Genomic DNA, 14955 nt, shown 5'->3' on the forward strand with positions numbered 1-14955 from the left:
TCTCTCTCTCTCTCTCTCTCTTTCTCCCTCCACCCCCCCCCCCTTTCCCCCAGGACTAGGACGTGGGGAAGCCGGGGAACGCCCCCTTCTCTCCCTCCTGCCTCAGGATATCCTCTTGGCACTGACCCCAGACCAGGCCTGACTCAGGCTGCCTCTCTCCCACCCCACCCCTAGGACCCCCAGGAGTTTCCTGCTCTAGACACACCCCACCCAGTTGAGTCTGGCTCTAGGGTCTCTCTCCACTCACCCTCCTCCATTAAACACACACACACAATTGAGCAAACGCAGGTCTAGGGGTAGTGAGGAAAGCAATATGCCTGATCTATCTTCTCCAAGGATCTGATAATGAGACATACCAAGGATGAAGGAAAGTTGGAAAAAAAGGGGTGACCTGGGGAAGAGGAAAATTTAATTCTTCTCTTCCCTTCTCACACAGACAGACACACACACTTTGCACAGCCTGAGATTTTAGCCATCCCCAAGAGCTCCCCCCACCCAGCAATGCCAGGAAGACGTGAAAACTTCCTGGAAAAAATGAGGATTTCCAACAGCACAGGGTGGGAGGAGGAGCCCCCAAGACTGTATGGGCGGGGTGGGAGGGGCTGGGTAGAATCCTCATGGAACCTAGCATCCTTCTGAGAAACACTGATCTCCCTCGAACACAGTCAGACACAGACAGAGATGGTGACTCCTCTCTTCTGCCAAGACAAGAAAGCAAATAGCACATGATGGAGCTCTGCCGCTACTTCAGTTTGAATCCAGTGGCTGGAGGAAGACTGGACCTGTGATTTCAGTGATATAGCTTCCTAATTCAAGTCTCTACAACTTAAGGTCTGACACATTCCTAGAGCCCTGAGGGGTTAAGAGATTTGTCCAGAGAGACACAGTCAGTAGAGGTCAGAGGTAGAACTTGAACCTGGGTCCCCTGGCTATGCTATGCTGCTTCTCACTTCGTGTGACCTTGGGTAAATCACTTCCCCTGCCTGGGCTTCAGTTCTCTCTGTAAAATGAAGGGGCGATCCTGGATGGCCACTGACGTCCTTCCCTTCCAGTTCTGACATTCTACCTACACCTCCAAGATCACAAGTGGTCACCTAGAGATATATACATACACACGGGGCACCATTCCTGTCCTCACCATTCAGCCCCACACAAAGAGAAACCGGGGTCCAGGTTCCCCAAAGCCGCTCGGGCCCTCTCCCCCTGGGCCAGGCCTACACACTGTTGAGAGGGTGGGGGAGAAAACATCTCCCAGGGCCCCAGGGGTGATGCCCACAGTGGCCGTATCCATGGCAACCAGCAACAAACATGGCCCTGTGAAGAGCCCTGGGGTGAGACAGGAAGTGGTAGTCGATCATGTGATTAGGATTCTCTGCAGGGAGGGGGTGGCACCCTTCTGGGAGTTAGTGCCCCTCACCCAACCTGGAGCAGATCATGGGAGGGGGCAAGAGAGGAAGATGTGGAAGTGACCAGTGCCCCTCCCCTTCCCTCCACACTGAGGTGGGTCAGGGCCCTTCCCTCTCTGCCACTCAAGGGCCTGCCACCCCCCCAGACCCCCTCCCTTCAGCTTCCTGCCGTGACTGTAGATCAGAGAACTCCTCACCACAGCTTCCCCTTCTCAAGTCTCGATTCCTAGGCCTGGAGGGTTTCACTTTGGACTAGAGAGACTCAGAGCTGGGGACAGGGGCGCGTGTGTGTGCGCACATGCATTAGGTTTAGAGCTCCATGGAAAGAGAACAAGATGCACTCCACAAGAGGTGTATACACTTGAACACACACCATGGGTCACGGTGACACACAGAACTGGTCACAGTGACGCACACAAACACCCAAGTGTCTGTCCTTAAGTGACTCTAGGATAGGGGGAAGGGGAGTGGGGCCTGGATGGGACAAGCCTAGAGAGCTAGAACTTGACTCTCTCTAACACTCTCTCTCCAAATGCCCGCTTCCCCCCATGCCTCCCCTCTGAAACTCTCAAATCCTTTCTAAATTCATTTCAGTCATCCCTAAAGACAGGCCATGCTCTCTGCCTGGGAAGAGAAGCTCTCAGCTCTCTCAGTTGCTCGCTCTGTCCTTTGCCTCAGACATGAGTGCCAAGGAATACCCCTCCCAGTTCCAAGGTGCCCGGTCAGGAGAGGGCACCTTGGCCCGAAGGAGGGAATGGAACCTCCCCCCTCTCTCCCCCTTCTCTGCAGATGTCCTGGACTATATTTAGCCCAGGCCGGGCGGCCAGCCAGACCCAGACGCCCCACTGGTCCTGAGCTGAGCTCCCAATTTTCATGCCATTAAAATATTAAGAGAGAACTACCCCCAAATCCCCTAAACCATCACAGGGGGAGCAGCAGGGGCCTAGAAAGAAAATAAGGTGGAGATCTGAGGATGTGAAAGGAATAGGATTAGGGCTTCTCTAGGCTCATTCTCCTCCATTCTACTTGTGGTCTTTGTCCCACTTCCTCCTCCATGAAGGAATAGGGTGGGGTATGGGGATAGGGCAAACTTGAGAGGGTACAGGGGAGTCTGAATTATTAGGGAAGAAGGGGAAGAACACCTGCTGGGAGTGGTTTGGGAGGAGGGGGTGTAAGGCCCTAGAAATTCCACCTGTCACATTTCAGCCCCCACCCCCTATGAGCTCTGGTTACAAGACAAGAGGGAGTGGGAGAGGTTGACAGGTGCAGGACCCAGCCTGTGACATCAGCTTAATCCATGTTGGGGCTGACAATGGAGTGTGGAGTTGGGGGCCCAGTTGTGCCTAGGGTGGGGCATCAACTGGGAGGCTGTAACCTCCTCCCTGGATGAGGAAGGATATAGCAGAGTACGTCTGCATATATGTTCTATTTTTCCTGGATTCCCAACTTTGTGTAGGAACTCATTGAGGAGTGAGGGAGGGGGATAGGACACTGGCAAGGCACCTCTTTCCTACCATACCTATCTACAGGGAAGGAGGGAACCCAGCATGCCCCCTCTCTTCTCCCCTCCCCCAAGATGCCAGGCAGGCGGGCCAGAGTGTGGGAGGTCTGTCTGCCTCCTCCTCCTCTCCAAATTCCAGAAACAAGCAAGAAGAGGCTCCAATTGCAGAAAGAGCAGCAGGCGGTCCAGGCTGTGGGGGCTGTGGGGAGGCAGAGACCCAGACTGAGAGGGAGACAATTCCCCACCCCCCCCAGAGACACCCTTGGACAGACACACACACACACACACACACACACACACACACGCCACTCTCACCTCCCACAGAGACACCCAGACACCCAATCCATACAATTCCCAACACACATCCGGACACACACAAAGATCCAGGCACACTTTGAAAACAGCCTCTCCCTCCTTCTTCCCCAAACTGTGTGGGCTACAGACAGCAGGGGTGGGCCAGGGGAGGAATGAAGGGAAAAGCAGTTTTCCATGTTAAAAAAGAGAGGGAGCTAAGAGAAAGAGAAGGAAGGAGCAAGAAGAGATGTGAAGCAAGGATCACTGATGCCAGGAGAAGCCAGCCACACATTCTCTCTCCCAAATCCAATAGCACTCTACTCCACCTTAGGGACTCACTCATACCCCAGCCAAGAACTCCCCATACCATCAACTAGGCTTTCTAGGCAAGGTCAAAACAGCCCCTCAGGAGTGTGCAGAAAGATGATGTTGAACAGAGATTAACCCCATTTATCCTAAATCCATTTGTTGCTGGCACAGGATTACAAGGGAAAGGGAGGGTGGGAAGGACTGAGGACCTGTGGCTAAGGCAGGGGAGGAGAGTCCAAACCAGATTCCCTGGAGATCCTGCTGCTCACAGGTTCTCTGAAGACCATCCTGTCCTATATGTGCCATCCCAGAGGGCAGAGAGCCAGAGCTGTGGGGCTTGTGCCTATGTTGTCAGTGGTGCCAGGGGCACAGCTGGCAGGACCCGCTCTTTTGGTCCCTCTCCATAAGGTCCTGGGAACCAACCCTGTCTAAGACTCTAGGCAAGGAGTGAGAGAGAAGGAAATGCCAAGAGGACAAGTCCAGCCCTTTGGGTAGGGAAGCCCAGGGAAGAGGAGTAGCACCAGACTTTTACCTACCCCCACAGAAAGGTTCTTTGCCAAGACCCTCCACCATTATCCCACAGATCAAAGGCCACCTCAGATATTGCCAATCCCTCACGCACAAGCAGCAGGAACTACGTGGTAGCATGTGTGGGTGACTGTGCCCAGCAAAAAAAAATGGGGGCTGGGAAAAGGACAATGAACCAAGTGAAATGGGGCTCCCCTTAGCCAACTTCCTGCTAAGCTGATACATGAAGGAAGGGGCCAGGTGGTAAGACAGAGGTACCACAGCTATCCCAGCTCCAGAATAAGTGGGGGCTCTGGCTAGTCCTGGCTCCAAGTTAGTAGAAGGTTGAAATGGAGGGGACATAAGAGAATATCTAAGACTCACAAGGCTAGAGGTCATCTCAACCCTCTCTACCTCATCTATCTCCATGAAGAGGTACCCCCCAGATTAGACACTGATGCTATGTTGAAAGACTCCCTACAGAAAGAGATTATAACTAACTCACTCTCACACTCACACACACACACACTCTCTCTCTCTCTCTCAAAAGCTCTACTTTGTCTGACCTTAGTGACCTCTCTGGCTCAGGACTTTGCAAGATTCCAGTCAACACTGATCTCACACCTCCCTCACCCAAACAAACTCTCTACTGCATTCTAAGCTCTCTTGACTCTACCAAGCCTGGTTCCTTCAATTCACAGGTGATAGAGAGGTAACCACAAAATGTTTATACCCACCTTTGTAATCTTGGCTGGGCCTGGCCCTTGAAGCCCAGAGATAGGACTAAGAGGCTGGACTGGGGGAGGAAGAGTATTTCCAGACCCTTCCCCACCCCCAGGGGAAGCCCCAAGGCTCAGAACATCCCCCACACACTGGCTTCGGGGATTCCCCAGAATCGCTACACTCCCACAACACAGGAGATGAGTCTGGGGTTTGCAATCTTGTCTCCTCCCAGAACCAAATGTCTTTGGATTGAGTGATAGGAGGGTTATATGTTCCCAACTTGGACATATGGAAGCTTGAGTTTAGGAGGAGACAAAAGATCCTAGATTACCAACCTTTCTTGCCCCTAGAGGAAGGAATATGTACTTGGATGGAGATGTCTGGGAAGTGGGAAGCATGAGAGAAGATGATGAAAATTCCAGGAGAGGGCAAGTAAGTCAAATAATTGTAGAAAAGGAAAATTCTCAGATCAGGGGTCTCTGCACACATGTGAATAAATAAATAAATACACACACACACTAACAGGCCAGTAGAAGCAGACTCAGAAGTCTGAATACTCAATTGTCTACTGCAGGGGAAAGCGAGGTAGCTCAGTTGATAAGAGGGCCAGACTAGGGAAAAGGAGTTGCTGGGTTTAGACACTTCCTAGCTGTGTGACCCTGAACAAGTCACTTAACCCCCATTGCCTAGCCCTTACTGCTCTTCTACCTTGGAACTAATACTTAGTATTGGTTCTAAGACAAAAGGTAAGGGTTTAAAAAATTAGTCTGCTATGGAAGAGAAAGACAAAGGAAAGGTTGGGCATAGTTTGGGGGGCACTGGTACCAAAAAGAGTTGGGGGTTCTTGTCTGAACTTAGTGAAGAGGTTTCTTTTTCTGAGATAAGGGGATCCTTCTGCTCAGATCTCTAAACTTCCTTCCTGCTGAAGGTTTTCTCCCTGTCAACCTCCTCCATCTCCGCCCCCCCAATCATTAATTCATCACAGAGGCCCAGGTAGATTTGTGCCCAGGGCAGATAAGGGCAGTGGGTAGGAGGAAAAGAAAAACTGATTTCTCAGTGACCAACACACACACACACACACACACACACACACACACACACACACACACACACACATCTGGCCCACAGCTTCCCAGCCTCTGTGGGTGGTACTGGAGTCATCAAGAATTAGGGTTGCACCAGGTCCCAGACAGTTCCCAGCAGAGCCAATCCTGGGCAGAACAGACAGCCATGTTTCTCTCCCCGGCTGCAAAGACAACCCCTCGTAAAGGAGAGAGCCAATATAATCCCCTAATGTCAGTACCATTCCTAGTAGAATTAACTGGATAATATCCCAAACCTCCTCTTTGCAATTCCACTACCAATCCTGCCTGCTACCAACCCCTGTGAGCTCCAGCTCTAGAATCCCATATTGGAAAGCCCGTCCTCAGCTTTACCCAAGATTCCCCCTCCCAAAGCTGCCCAATTCCTCTTCCCCCAGCCTGGCTCCCCTGGGTGGGGGTGGGCCCCCAGCTAATTCTTGAAAAACCACAGGAAGGCTCAGATAACAGGAGGGAAAGAGGGAGTGGACCAGCCCTTTGGGCTTCTGATCTCTCCCCAAACAGGTTTGAAAGTCTGTTTTTGTTTTGTTTTTCAAAAGTAAAAAAAGGAAAGTTTTCTATAGTGTCTCTGACCAGAAACACACAGAGTTAACACAGGTACACTCACAGATCCAGACTCAGAAAAACACACATGTACAGGCACACACAGAGGCCTAGACATACAGAACCAAATCAACCCACATTCACAGGCCCAGATACACAGATGCATATAGAATCCCAGACCTACTGCTACAAACAACACACATACACCCAGATCCAGACAGATGCAAAGATTCAGACGGACATACCTACTCACAGGCTGAGACCCCATCAGATGGACACACAGAGAACTAGACAGACAGGCACAGAAGGTGTTAGAGGGAGGAGATGAGATAAATTCTGAGGTTGCCCCTAGATTCCAGATCTGGGATTCTGAGAGTCACAGATGTAGATGCATAAGACAACAGTCCCAGACAGGGACAGAAAAACCAGCAGACCACACACATACACAACTACAGACACAATTGCCTACCTATATACACCCTCAGAAAGACACAAGCATAGGAACCTTTCTATAATCCTCCCCTCTCCAATACTCAGATACACACGGAAACATCCATTCACAGACACATTCCCACAGACGCCAATAGACACGCCCCCCCAAGACAACATACCCATTCGGTCACAGATCTACACACCTCCAGACATATAACACCCACACATACAGTCACAGACACCCAGACACCCCTACAGACACAGACACACGCACACACAGACCTTACACACACAGTCACTGACACACACTCAGACACCTACATACCCAGTCTCACAAAGACTCATACAAAGACACCAACACGCACGCAGAGGCGGCCCCTCAGACACAGGCGCGCACGCACACCCACCCACAGCCAGAGCCAACCCCACTCCGTGGGTTTCCCCACAGCACTCCCTCCCCTTCCACACGGAAGGCTACGTCCGGTCTGGGAGTCGAGCGAGCCGGTTCCGGCTCCAGCGCCTGCTGGTCCCGTTTCTAGCTAGCTCGAGGAGCCCGAACGCAGCTAGAGTCTGGAGAGCTGGGGGCCGGGGTGAGGTCTCCCCAAGTCCGGGGGCGGGGTGACGGCGGCGGGGGCTACCTGGCAGTCAGAGGAGCTCGGGTGTCCGTGCGCTGAGCGGATCGCGGCTCAGCGCGTCTGGGCCCCTCCCTCACTCCCTCTTCTCGATCCTCTGAGGAGGGCTCCGGTCTGGGACCCCGGAGGGTGAGAGTCCGGGACAGGACCGCGCTGCGGGCTCAGGGGCGCGGGGAGAGCACAGCAGCCATGGCGTGTCACGTGCCGAGCATGAAACTTTACCCGGAGCCCGGGGCTGGGGGTGGGCGGGGTGCTGGGGGGGGGGGGGAATACCGGCCTCCTCGCGGTTGGGCCCGCCTCCCGCCCAGACGCGCTGGCCAATCCTCAAACAGAGGGGCGGAGTTCTGGGAGCACTCCCCGCCCCCTCCTGCGTACAAACCGAAGAGACTAAGAGGTGTGTTTAAAGGAGCGGAGGGGGCAGGCGGGGGTGAGGGGGAGACAGGAGCGTGGGAACCAGGCTGAACCCCCCACCCCTTTCTCCAACAGAGGCAGCTGAGGAGGCTACAGCATCTCACTGGGAGCATTAAGGGAGGGTTCACGGACCTAGGGGCGGAGGACAGAATCAGCGGGAGAGGTCAGCAAGACACTCAGCCACCCTAGAATCCCAAGCGCACCCCACATCACCTATTAAGAAGCGCTAGCCTGCATTATCAGATACATAGGGGAATCAGGCTGGTGAGGGAGGGAGAGAGGGCAGGAACGAAGGAAGTTTTATTTTGGGGACCCAGCCTCTGATTCTCAGGGATTCCACCTTCCCTAAAGTGCCCAAGGAAAGAGGAGGAGAATCCCTGGATTCATTAGGAGAGGCAGGTAGCAGTACCAGTCAGGCCCCAAAGCACCAATCAGAATCGAGGGGACCCAGATTTAGATAATCACATTACAACTCCCTTTCTCTCACACAAGCCTAGGGGGCGTGAGACCGCTTTTTCTTCACCACTATCCCTTTTAAAAGGGGGGGGGGGCACCGACCCCAAAGACAGCAGCTCTCGGAAGTTCCAGTAGAGGGAGTCTAAGAAATTTCTCCCCCTGTCCCCCTTTTCTGAGTGCCTTCACCACCACCACCCCCATGCAGACTCTGATTCATTTTCCTTCCCTGAATCTGCTGGGGGCGGTAGTAGAGTGCCAGGACCCAGCACTTTTCAAAAAGAATAAAAGATTGTCTGAGCTAGAAAGGGCCGTGGAGAACACTGAATCCAGCCCTTTGTATTTATAGATGAGAAAGCCCAGGGCCAAGAGAAGTAAGCGACTTGCGCAAAGTCACCTGGATAGGTGGTTTATCTCAGAACTGAAATATATTTCTACTAGAACACTCATATCAACATTAGGATTCCCAAAGTTATGGAGATGGGGATGGGGCAGGAGTAGCCTTCCAATGTCAGAATCCCAACTCCTAATGCAGTCTTTTTAAAATGCCCATTTCCATCCAGCTTCCTCAGAGACAGCTAGGCTACTGTCTAAGGACTATGCTTATTCTTGAGTGGGGAAGAGGCTTGGACAGTAGCAAACTCATTGGGATAGCAGGAGAAAGAGGAGAGAGACACAAGACCCTGGGGCACAGGCCCTCCTGAAGGGAAAGGTCAAAGGCCTAGAATGTTAGGAATGGAAGGGACTTCAGTACATAGAACAAGGGGGAAACTAAGACCCCACAATTTACAGTAAGGTCCTTGGGGATAGGAGATTTTATCTTTATATTCCCAGCCCCTAACCCTATATGGTCCAAATAGGTCTATAGTCCAAATAGGTCCAAAGAGCCCTATAGGTCTCTTAAATGTGTGTTGATTGAAGGATGCTAGAATGAGAAAATCAACTTCTACTTCCTACTTGGATTCTCAACCCTTTACCAGCCAGAGTAATTTAGAATGACATCCTGGATCTAGGCCTCTAAGAATGACCTATTCTGTTTTAGGGGATTTTTGGGGAGTGGGGAGGAATGGCTGAACAGTTATAACCTGGCATCATGATGGTGTGCCCAGCTGGCTCTGGAAAGAGTATCTCTTCCCCCCCCCCCACTTCCTGTCGGATCAGTGCTCTATCTCCTCCTCCCGCCTTGATTTCCGTCTGCCTTTTCAGCCGCCCATCCCCTCCCACCCCATCCAAGCCAGATCCATCCGCAAACATGTGCTCAGCGGGTAGGAATGCACCAATGGCTCCCAGATGTGGATGCTAATGCTTAACCCCTTCTCCCACCCACCCCCACCTCCCCACTGATTTAATTCAGCAATACAGGGTGCTGCTGGGCTGGGGGTGGGGTTGGAAGCAGAGCAGATCAATCACCTGCCCCAACCCATAAACCCACCCCCACCAGTCAGGCCCTCCACTCAGTCTTGGCTGCCACAGCTGGATTGAGCTTGTGTTGCCTGTAAGGGGCAAGGGGCTAACAGACACAGATACACACACATATACAAACAGACTCACACATAGAAGAACCGGGGTATGTAGGGGTAAGACCAGACTTTTAAGTCCCTCTACCCCTAAAAATGGACCAGAGTTTGATCCCCCTCAAGCCCACTCAAGCTCACTGGTCAGTGAGCATTCTCAGCCCACCTTCATCCCCTACCCTTTGCCATTTATTTCTCACCCCAGAGTACAAAGGAGTGGAACTTTTCAGATTTAAGGAAGATAAAAGGAAATAGTCTGGGTGTCCCAAAGCCTACAGGGGGCCTAGTGGAGCTAGAGTGGAGCAGGGAGCCCCAGGGACTACCCCAAAGTCAGCTTTTTTTCCAGAAGCAGCTGAACTCCAGCTGTGTTGGACACACACACGTCTGAGCAAGAGAAAACTACTCTCCTCCCCCCTCCCCCCAAGTGACCTAGAAGCAGAATTCCAGACCAAAGAGCCAAGGAGGCTTCAGGGGAAACAGACACAAATGGTAGGAGATATTGAGAAATGAGTGGCTTTTCAGGGCACACAGAATGAATAGAAAATGAGCTATTCTTTGACTTGCCTCCACCACCACCCCTTTCCCCCCAAAAAATTCTTATAGTCTTTTCCGACCCAGCCCTTCCCTTCTCCTCACAACCCCTCGATACAAAACTACATATACACACACACACAGACAGAAAATCTAACCACAAATAAATTATCTCAGACTAGGCAAAGGAAGAGGTCAAAGGATTGGGGGAATGGAATCACACAAGTTAACAGAAAATCTAAAACCAAAAACTGCATCTCCTCACTCCAGTTCCAAGCTTCACCAGGGGCTTAGGTGAAGGGGGTAGAGAGAGAGTGAGGGTGTGGTACTGGGATAAGAGAAAGATTGTTTGGGGGAAAGAAGGGGAAATGTCCTTGACCTCCAATTAGCAAATAGATACATAAAATGACACATTTTTAGATAAGATGAAAGTTCTTCTGTTAAAACTAGGATCCTCTATGTACCTTTTAAGTCAACATTTGAGAAAGTTACCCTCTTCAAGACTTTATACACCATCTTTCACAGCCATCAAATCCTGTTGGAATACTTGAAAGGTTTCCCATATCAAGACAGTGCCCCTGTCCCCTGCCTATAGACTGCCTTGTCTAGGAAATGCCACCCTTACCTTATCACTTCCACAAAAGAAAAGCTAATTGGGATGAGCACAGGATAACAGAAGAGATTAGAGGGGAAGGGGTGGAAAGCGGACAGAAAAATCTTTTCAGGACAGACCAAGACACAGTATGCAATGTCAAAGGAACTGTCTGGGCAAAGATTGTAACCCAAATCACAGGCCCCTGGGATCCAGTACCTGACACCCCATTGGACATAACTAGGGTGACTCAGCTGCATCCGGAAGAGATGCCAGGGCAGTGACTCACCTGCCGAGAAGAACTGAGATTGGCATGGTGCCAGCTTCTGGGACAGAAGTAACTTAGTCACTGGGGTTGCTGTGCCTACTAGGCACTGCCAAAGGAATAGGGCTGTGGGAAGGTGGTGGTAACATTGAAGAGATTTGGAACCTCCTGCACATTGCTCATGACCACCCCTGCATGGAGGCACAATTCAGGGAGTTCTGGTGTCAATGACATCCATTCCTATCCTCTGCCCCCTCAAGCTGGACACCCTCCATACTTCCAATGCCCAATCTCTAGTTCAAACAAGTTATCCTGGACCCCTGGGCTGCCCTGCCCCCACTTCAATCTGCCCTCTGCCCATCACTCACCACCCACACTACTGCCAGCTCCACCTCCTCCTGCCACCCAAGTTGTACCCAGGCGCCATGTCTCGTTCAACATGCCCTGGCAGTACCCCCCCTGCCCTTGTTACCCCCACCCCCACATCCCAGCAGCTGCTGAAGTTGTCAGGCAAGAGAACTGAGTGGGTGGGAGATTGGGTTACTGGTGGCTGGTGGGATGGGCTATTATCCAGAGTTCCTTTTCCTGATTCCCCTCAATGGCATTCTTCTTTCCCACTGTCAACCTAGTGCCAGCCTGGCAGAAACTGTCCTAAAATTGGACTCCTCCACTCCCCTTTCTCCACCAAAGTCAGCAAATGAAGGTTCAAAAATATTTGCCAGGCATAAGACTTATTCCCCACCCAACTCCATTCTCCCCGAAAAATAATTTCTGTACCCATCTGATTCCTCCTTCCCCCAAGCCATAATACTTTCCCCCAAATCCCTTAGCCAATGGAGAGGTGGAGGAAGGTTAGTCCTAAAGGCTCAAATTCAGTGGGATTAAGTTTTCCCCCTGAATCCCACCCCACCCCCATGTTATCTGTAGTCTTTAGTCCCAGAAGATTGGGGGAGGGGAAAGGGGCGCCCCAAAGGGAGCCAGCAGGGCCAGACAGCCTCAATCTTCAATCCATTTGCACTATCGATTTCTCACGCACTGTGGCAGAAAGCCCAGAGGTTGGGGGGGGGGGACGACATAGCCCCCCAGAGACAGAGAGACACAGACAGTGACTAAAAGGGAAGGGGGAGGAGCATGTCTGCCCAAGTCAACTGAGATCAGCTAAAGGTAGGGGAGGAAGACAGCACATCCTGTCTAGCCAGATTTGATACTGATGTGAATAGTTTGGGGATCAGTATTGGAATACCGAATAGAGGGCATTCCCTGGGGCCACTAGTTATCTTGGTCTACTTCAACCCACTCTATAACCTCCATTATAGTCTTCTTCTTCTCTCTGTCTCCTCTACAACCCATTCCTCATCTGTCTCTCTGTCCCAAAGTCCGAATGTCTGTCTGCTCCTCCTTTTCCTATTTCCAACTTTCGGGGAACGAGAGTATCCCAATACTAGAAAGTCCAATCCTGGAGTATAGTGGAAGGAGTTCTGGGTTTGGAATCAGAATTCGAATACCTATATTTGTGTGACCTTGGATGGTTACCTCTCTTGCTCAATTGTGACACTTGGATCAGAAGACCTTAGAAGGAGATCCTTTCCAGCTTTAAATCTTTTATCCCATTGGAGGGGAAGATTTGTTTCAGAAATAGACTCTAATTTTTTCCTGAAGCCTTGAATTAGGGATATGGGGAATCAGTATCATCTTCACCTTTTTATTGATCCCGTCCAATATATAAGGTCGTGTCATGGAGTAGACCCAGAGGAAACCTGAAAGACTTGTTCTTTTAAAGTGTGTTTGTGTTTTCTAGCCTTGCCTTTGCTACTTTGGGACTCAGTTTCTTCTTCTGTTATGCATGTGTATATATGTATATATATGGCTAGAGAGGATGGATTAAATTAGGGAAGCAAAGATTTTGAGCTAGAAGGAACTGTGGAAGTAATCCATTTCTAACTCCTCATTTTTCATTAAAATAGTAATTATACAAGAGGGTTATATATTTTCATAGAGATAATAGATCCAGAGAAGTTATAAGGCAAGGTTTGAACTCAAGTCCCCTGATGTCAAATCCAAGGTTCTTTTCACTGTGATAAGGTCCCTTTTAGATCTGACATTCCATAATCCTAACACCTCAGTCTTAAATCCAACTGTCAGAGAGACTACCTAAACCTCAAACCTAACTTAATTACAACTGCTGGGAAAACCAGTCTCCAGAAATCAGAGACTGATAAACAAACCAGGGTAGGCTCTGCATTAACAAAGTGACTTCAGCAGATACCAAAGAAAAGAGACCCTATTGCCCTGTTAAGGGGAAAAAGGGAATCTTTGGCAAGGCAAAGACTCAGATCAAGCAGCCAGAAGGGCTTTGGATAGGGATGAAGACAAGGCTGGGACTGTCTTACCCTTCTCTACTCTGCCTACTTTCCCTTAGTTCCACTCCCTCAGGCTGGGCCAGGCTACAATTCCAGCCTCTGGAGCTGATGCTTATATCTCAAATCTGACTCCATGAACCACCCTCCCCCAACCACCCAGTCTAGTACCCACCCTTATCCTTATGTAGTTCCCTCCCCACCACCAACAGTCCCTCAGGGCCCTCCTCTCTTCTTTAGCCCCCACCCACCCACCTTGGCCAACAGTACCCCTCTGCCCGGCTCCCCCGTGCCTTTCTGCACGTCTCTCCTGCTAGGGGACAAGCCAACTAAAAATAGTCCCTGCTGCCTCTCGCCCACAGCTGCCCAAGGAGCAGGAAATGAGGGGGGGGAGGGAGAGGACTGTGTGCCATCCTGCCCCAACCCCATTCTGGGCTCAGAATGATGTCCTGCACTTCAGCCTAGGGCTGGTGCCAAATTGGCCATCCTAAGGGCATCCTACCATCTTGGGCAGTTCTAACTGTCTGTGTCCACACACTCAAAGCCAGCTCCTACCACCACCAAGGAAGACAAGAGAGGAGGCAGACTTGAGGACGTTTTCAACCCTCAGCCAATCAAGGGCAACCACATTGTGGGCATCAAACAGGATGATGACTAGCCCAGAAGATTGAGATACTGGAAGCAGGAGGAGGGAAGAGAATAGATTTGAGGGTTGGGTAAGGAAATACCAGCACCCTGGCCCAATCTGAAGGATAGGGGAGTGGAGGCTTCCTCCCTTTCTCCAACCCTCCTGGGCATAGAGCCCTTTCTTCCTACTAACTGGAAAAGGTCAGTGCCTAAGAACTTAGCAAGAAAAGAATCCAGAGCAGGAGATAGTTTAGTAACCACCACCTATGTAAAAGGGCCAAGGAAGGTATGGAGAGGCTAAAATGAAAAAAATCTCAGCTTCTCAAATACAAAGCTGGAGGCAGGTATACTCACTGGACACATTACTAGGCTATGCATGCCTGCTTGACCCAATCCCAATGGCTTTGTGAAGCCTGGGGGTTAGGTTGGGAATGGGGGTTATGATGACTACATTATGGTGTCCTGGGATTTCCAGTCACCTCCCAGCTCGGAGAAATGGTTGTCTCAACCCCATACAGAAAGAAACCAGCTCAACAACTCTCCACAGGCTGCCAGAGAAGACATACACAGAGAAGAAGCAAACCCAGGAGTCCTGGATCCCAGCCCAGAGACTGAGTGAGAAATACCTTGGAGGTGAGGAAAAGCCACAGAAACACCCATATAGCCCTTGTAGAATCCAGACTGTAGGCTCGCTGGGAAGTTTCAATAGAAGCACTGAGAAGTAAGCACCTCCCAGGGCATCAGGAAAGGACAAAGGG

At 50.9% G+C, this 14955-nt stretch overlaps 1 protein-coding gene across 1 annotated transcript in view; it reads right to left on the minus strand.

Annotated features, from left to right (window-relative positions):
• Nucleotides 1-7565, minus strand: part of RARA (retinoic acid receptor alpha) — a 56891-nt gene extending 49326 nt beyond the window's left edge. Inside the window, exon 1 of the mRNA XM_044672455.1 lies at nucleotides 7454-7565. The gene's annotated coding sequence lies outside the window, so the exon portion shown is untranslated. The remainder of the gene's footprint in view (nucleotides 1-7453) is intronic.
• Between the last annotated feature and the right edge of the window lie 7390 nt (nucleotides 7566-14955).

Source organism: Gracilinanus agilis, chromosome 4, assembly GCF_016433145.1.
Source record: "Gracilinanus agilis isolate LMUSP501 chromosome 4, AgileGrace, whole genome shotgun sequence".
Taxonomy (NCBI): Eukaryota; Metazoa; Chordata; class Mammalia; order Didelphimorphia; family Didelphidae; genus Gracilinanus; species Gracilinanus agilis.